At 29.4% G+C, this 7,500-nt stretch overlaps 1 protein-coding gene across 3 annotated transcripts in view; it reads left to right on the top strand.

Moving 5' to 3' along the window:
- The window catches only part of ckn (CRK like proto-oncogene, adaptor protein), a 360,627-nt gene that overhangs the window by 45,265 nt on the left and 307,862 nt on the right, over nt 1-7,500 (top strand). The window lies entirely within an intron of this gene.

Raw genomic sequence — 7,500 nt, 5'->3', positions numbered from 1 at the left:
ATATAATTATATATTATATTATAATAATCACAGTTCATATGAGATTTGAACCCAAGTCTTTCAGGTATTAATCACCGACTTATACCAATTGAATATCCCACTAGTATTGGCATTTAATTTATGCTTTGTATGAATAATATAAATAAGCTTATCAATAATATAATATAATTACATTCGAATAATAAAATAGGCTCCTCAGTTTTAATTTTTTTTTAAATAAAAACGACATATACTCAACTAGCACATAGCCAAATAATATTATTATTACTTGAAATGTGTCTCTCAGTCTTTTATGGAACATCTCAATCGAATAGGCGTAGCTCAGATTGATGCGAGTCGAAAACAAAGTGGTATTTCTGTTTAAAGTTTCCGCTAAAAGTTCTCCACGGAATCAATTAAGTACAATATTATTGAGAAAATGAGGGAATCTTCTGATCAATGCCGATTGTTTAACGTGTTCAACGGCGTAATGTTGAAGTAATCAATACAATTGGCAATGTTATCATCTTCTAAAATACGTAATCCAAGGATGCTGTGATTAGTACCTGTTTGCCGAATATATTTGGCACAGACCTTTGTATTTGTTAAAGTAAGGTCCAGTGTTTTTAGTGCATTTATTAAAAAAAATAATGAATTTATAAATGGTCGTCCGTTGGGTTACGCATAATATGTTTTTAAGTTATTCATTCAAAGGACAAAAATAAACTGGTTATATGACCCTTTTTGCAAGTATTTCGTAACTAATTTCGCTGCAATTATTATAGGTGGTCTTGACAAGGCAACGTGCCTAACTGAAATATTAATAGCCTTTTATTATTTTAATTTTGATTTAAATTAAAATCAGTGCAAGCTAACAATGGTTTTAGTTTTTTTTGTTTGAAATAATTATAATATGAAGCTAATAATCCAAAACTTTAGTTAAATAGATTGGTTATCATCAGTACTACGTAATATTTTATTATAATCTTATTTTCTTTAACCATTTAAATTAAATTTAAATGGTTATTTTATCGTTTTCATGTTTTTCTTCACAATGGTATTTATTTTTAATTAAATTTTTCGCATCTTTCTCTTATAAATATCTATTTTGCATTGCAAATATATTTTCATCGTAGATATACAAATCCATTTCTTTTAATCTTATATTTAGCTGGTTGTTGACATTCATACGGTTGTTGTCTTTTACATTTTTTTAATGTATTTTTAACTTTATTTTTTTTAAAACTTTAAAGGTTATATTATAATACCAATATAATTTGTTTGCTATAATTTAGTTTAAAAATGTTTTTTCAAAACATATTCATGAATTCTAAATGATTATATTTTCAAATCGAAATTTCTTTTGTAATGCTTCTCAAAATTATTAACTTAAAACGGCCCACTAAATAAAAAACTAACATCTCTATATTTTATTTATAGCGACCGACAATATTTTATTTATCAATAGTATAAAACACATTTTATTTACTTGCTATAAAAAACATCGTTTTTACTGCTTATTTGCCTTCGTGCTTTTTTAATTATATATACTAATTACACCAGTTTACAGCGATTTTGACCCATGACATTTGAATAATTTTTTATGCAAAATCGCGCGCTAAAATTTTTTCTTCGTGTAATTTACAATACAATAATTTTTTTATTAAATTTTGCTAAAAATTTAATAAAAAATCGTCGATAAATTTATAAATAGTGCCTAAACCAATAATCTGATTAAAAAGTATTGTATAGACGGTTGATAGAATATTTAATTTCATTTAAATTGATATAAAATACTCTGCAATCATCAAACTAGAACGTGAGATTTTTGCAATTAAGTAAAAACATTTTTTTATGACAAAAAATACTGAAATTTAGCAATATATCGAAAACTGTTTTACTTTCTTATTTTCTGTTTAACTTTCTGTCAAATGTCATAGGTCAGAAAAAATTGAAATTTGTAAAATTAATTTTGTAGTATTATATTATATTTTGGTATTTTAGTATGTGTTTTTAATTTTTAGAGCAAAATTTTTTGATTGTTGCATATCGACGCAGTTTTAGTTTTGATTCTGGAAAACAATGATCTGAGTTTTGAAACCTTTTGTTAAAAAAATATATAATCAATCTGATTTTGCACCACTTTGTTATTATTCCTACATGTATATAACATTTCTTTACGGTTCTTCACATGTATTTGTCACAATAAGAAAATTTTCTTGGCAAATTGGTATTAATTAATGATAAAAATGCTGATTTCATAAGTATGTTATCGTAGAATAAATTTGGTTGCTAAAACATTCTGCTTTTGTGAGTTCTGTAAAGCTACTATAATTATTAAATACCACCTTTTTGAGCTACCCAGATAATTAAATCATATTTCAAGAATAATAAATACAATTGTATTTTTGTATTTGATTTGAGCTTGAGAAATATTTTAAACATTGTGGTAATTCAGCTATTTAATTAAACAGCTGTTTGATGTATGATTATACAAATGTAAGTCTTAAAGACTCGCATTTGTGAATATCGAGTCTCTTTGGTCTCTGTTTCCCTGTGATCGCCGAAAGTGAGTTCACGAGTGCATTGTGATTTAGTGTCAAGTCCTTACAATTTGGTGCACAAATCATGGAAAACTTTTGTTTTTATTTAACAATAACAAGTACCATTAAAATTACAAAATAAAATTGTAGAGGGCGAACAAGAGACAATCCTAATTGACAGCAGATAGAGGGCCAAGCGACGCGTCCCAGATTGCGTACCATCTCAGTCTTTTAACGACTGCTGGACAATCAACACGTGTGACTTCCAAAAAGTGATTTACGGCTTGTGATTTCCAATTCAAATTCACATTTAATTTGTACAATTAAATCTTTTTACATAAAAAAATATATTCATACTAATATGCATAAATAAAACCAACGTTTCATAAAATTATGGGTTTTATTCAGACCATTAACGAGCCAGTATAAACACTTAAAAACAAAGTCCCGTCACTGCTTCCGTACGATTAAATTGATTCATTATTGGTTCAGAAATGTTTTAAATTACCCATGTATAATTATTAATTACAGTTATTTTAATAACGCTTTTATCGAAATTTACGCACGCCCCTATTCGGCGCGCATAACTGTTTTGCGAAGGTCGTGTCAAGCAATCATCTCTGCAAATGTTGCGTTAAAAATTAATTTAGAGCCGAGTGTATGCTTCTCATTCATCGCAAATTTGCTCCGGTATTCATAACGCCGTGTTTTATTTTTCCCCTCATTTCTTTCTTGGTTTTATTTGGTGCACGTCGCTCATTTCACGAATAATTTATTTTCTTTGTTGGCGAAATTCCGCTTTTGCACATGTTTTCGATTCGATTATTACACATGACGGGCTTTACTGGCGCGGAATTATCCAGTGCCCACACTCTGTGTACGTTTTAATCGCGTTACACTCATCCGTGTACTCTGGAAATTCTTAATACTTCTGGTCTTAAATTCCCAGAGACTCTTAGAATTTATATTCCAACGTATGCGCACGTATATAATATAATACATATGTGCCATTTGTTAGTCTCTGGTGCATTTATCGAGAATCTCTTTTTGTATAATATTTTCATAGTGGAAAATCAAAGCCAGCGTTTTCCCGGAGCCTGCGGTGAGATATGAACTCGCTATCGAATTTGGCCTCATCTTTCAATTTTTACTGTTTATCTTATTCCCTTTGAGTTGCTTTTCCACGCGCGCCATTTATTTCAACCGCAATTTTTCACGTTTCTACGTACGATCTATGAAGAATGCGGGGCGTAACTTTAACCTTTTCCGCTCGTATTAAACCCGACAACGGTCGAGCTGGCGTGTTATATATTTTACCGTCAATTCATAGCTGTACAGACAACTAAATCAATATATTATGTTCGGGTCTTAGCCGAAGTTAATAACACTATACTCAATGAATTTAATAATTACTTATTAAATGTCGATCCGAAACTACGAATGCAGTTCGTCTTTATCAATTTTTGATTTATTTAACCCTTTCTATGCCTTAAGCGTATTAACGCGCTTTCATGCAAAATGAGCACGTTGACGCGGTATTTTATATTACATACACAATTTTTATAAATATATGCTTTTATATTTTAATATAGTTTTATTTGTTATTAACTATGTGACAACTTAATGTTTTTATATATGTCAGTTTTTAGTGTACTTATATAATGTTTTCTTTTATACAATATTTTTTGTATTATATTTTAATTTTTATTCTAAAACAAATGTGTCAACTGTGTCTGCATTAAATTTACTCATACCTTTTTTTTATATACACATTTAAAAATATGTAAATATTGTTTACGAAATATTACTATTATTTATTTTTCTAATAGCTATGTGACAACTCTTGCATTTTGTTTTTAGGCATATGTATAAAATTATCTAATTATTTTTTTATACATATATACTATTTTATTATTATGTTTTTTTTTCATATTTTGTAATCTAACCCTGGCTTAGGAGGGAAAAATATTACGTTTTTCTGAGTTAATAACACATTGCTATTTATTTTATACGTCGTCATAATATACCATCAATATATTTTCGAAAAAAAAAAAATTTCAATAAATATCGTTTTTGCTAGAAAATTTCCGGCCTGTAGTCTACGGCCGTACTAATAGTTTACGGCGTTTAAAAGGTTAATAATAAACATCTTAGTTGCTTCAAAACTCCTGTTCCATCGTTATCATGTGTCGATAACGTCATTGCCTATTTACGATTGTATGTAAAATACTGATATCTGAACCGGACAATGTACCACCTTTTAAAATACATATTTTTTACAGACAACGTAAAAAATATGGACGTTTAATAAGCATAACTTAAGAGTCACTCAAAATCCCTTTAACCATTTTAGCGTAGATTCTCAAACTAAATTGACTCACTTGGCTCATCGAGATTCGTCTATCGCCCACTGGTGGGAAATATTGCCCATTTGAGAAACTATGATTTTAAGCCTCGGTCTGAAGACAAAAACTCTTTAGTATTTCTTCACTACTGTATCTTTGGATTAAATTATGAGATTTAGTTTCAACCTTGAGAGCTACTTAGAATAATTGAATTACACGGTGATCTACTGAAACCATTTTAACCATATCATATATTATATTATATATAGCTTGTAATACGTGAAATCAGTTATCTGAAATATAATACAATACATATTGTATTATATTTCATAAATTTTATTCTAAAATTAATACAGTGACTGATCAATTTTAAATTCGCTAATATTTAAAGTGGGACATGTCACTTCTAAAATATATATTTTTTTTTATAAAAAGCTTAGAAAATGCCAAATTTTGAGTGTCATATTTTAATATTTAATAGTACGATTATTGTTAAAAATTATTTTTATTTGTGTTCGTACAAGGTTCTTTCACAACGTTTCGCCAAAAATGTCTTTCGGCATCCTTAGGAGTTTAATTAGTTACACTTTATAATGGATGCGTTTTAAATTAATTATTTTTTTATTATTAAAAAACACGATTTAACTAAACTAGGTTTGTACTAAAGTTGTTCGAATGATTAATGTTAATGTTAATTATTGCAGATTTATGATCTGTAATTGTGATGGTTTTGCGCATGTTATTTTAGCATAACATACGATGCATGTTTATAATAATAGGGAAACAATGATCTGGTTAATTATTCTGATAAAAATATTTAATTAAATAATCACAATTTCTTAACATTTAGTTATGATCGTGATTTTTGTAATAGTTTAGATGGCATTAAGAAAGATAATTAATTTATTAATTTATTTTTATGTTATTTATTATACTAAATAAATGTTTATTTTTACCAAAAACTGTAAGAAATCGATATTGAAAATACTATGGTTAAGCTTTTTAAAAAATAAGTCTTGTACAATGATATATCTAGATAATGAAAATATTTTTTATACTCAAAATCCTTAGCCCAAAATATGCCAGAATAATTCAGTAAGAACATTACTTCTTAAATCAGTTGCAAAATAAAAATACATATATATTATGGATTTGCTACCGTAGTTTTAGAATATTTATAATTATTTTAAAACTAAGGAAAAACAACAGAAAATAGCAATTTTATTGTGTAAATCGAGGCGTAGTACGAATTTTTTAATAAAACGATGGAGTAGTATTGTGTACTTAGCGACACAGTATACACTGCATGGGCAGTAGGAGAGGTTCCAGATGTAGGTCAAGTGGAAGATGTGGGAGTAAGCCAATAACGCTACACGTGTGAAACTATATTTTATTAACACCCAAACTCTACATATATTTTATTTATGAGTCAAAGTTGCTTTTACTTATAAAAAAATAAGTACGTTTGATTTCGCAAAATGAGCGGATTTCAGAGCAAAATTTTTATATACTTTCAGATAGAAATATCGGATAATATAGAATATTTAATCGATCCTTATTCTAGTGTCCTAAACGGCTGTGAATCATTAAATAGAAAGTGTAAATTTGTAATGACTTATTAGATACTTATACGGAATATTTTGATATCCATTTTTTCTTATTTTTTATTTATAAAATAAACCCCACTAAACCCAAATTTTACAATTTCATATTTAAAAATCTATGAAGGCCTAATCTGTGTTGATCGGTCTGAATTATAATCATAATTCATATGGGATTTAAATTGAACCCTTAACCCTTTCAATAGATATGCAATGAGTTAAACCATTTATCAAACGTGCTGGTATTTGAATTAAATTAATTATTTAGATTTATGGTTTAGTTAACATGGCACATTTCTGACATATTCGATCATGTTAAAATCTCATAACGAGAGCTTCTAAGCAATGAATGTTTTGACGCGTATTTCTCGTCGGCAAATAACACTGAACCAGATTCTCGAACGTTTCATAACTCGACACCTAATATAATTTTCACTTTTTTCTCGCCGTCCATTCTGGTTCTTTTTACGGCGTGTTAATGACTTTACTATTCGTTCGATTTTTCGACGAGCAAAAAGCCGATGACTCGGCTCATAAGTGACTGACTGTTGAAGAAGAGAAAAAACTCCAGCGATTTAAATCAGTAGCATTCCTGTCGAGTTATCGACGAGACGCTTCCTTTGAATTCAGTCTATGGAAATCGGTGACTGCGCCAAATATTTAAGTTTCCTTTTATACACCGCGAGCGGAAAAAAAAACACCTTTCACCGCCGGCGTTCTTCCCACTTCGATTTTTCACCACCCCCAAGGCGTCACGTGACTGCTCCCCATACACACTTTTTATTCAGCCCGTTTTTTTAATTACACAGATCGCTTGCTCAGCGCACCTGGACGTAATTAATTAACTCCCGGTTGACACGCCTCCCACCCACCATTGTTGTTTTGTTGAAACCACCGCGGCCGTAAGAGAGAAACGGTTCAAAAGCAAATCTTCGAATGTATAAATTCTGCCTTGCCGTGCATACTCTTAAACGGTCGGTAATTGAAAAGCGGAGAAACGTTTCTGTGTCACACAATTGTACAATGACCACC

Source organism: Plectrocnemia conspersa, unplaced genomic scaffold (assembly GCF_051122295.1).
Source record: "Plectrocnemia conspersa isolate PC_06_02 unplaced genomic scaffold, ASM5112229v1 ptg000013l, whole genome shotgun sequence".
In the NCBI taxonomy this organism is placed as follows: domain Eukaryota; kingdom Metazoa; phylum Arthropoda; class Insecta; order Trichoptera; family Polycentropodidae; genus Plectrocnemia; species Plectrocnemia conspersa.
Note: the sequence above shows the minus strand (reverse complement) of the source record. Positions and strands in the feature narration are given on the sequence as shown.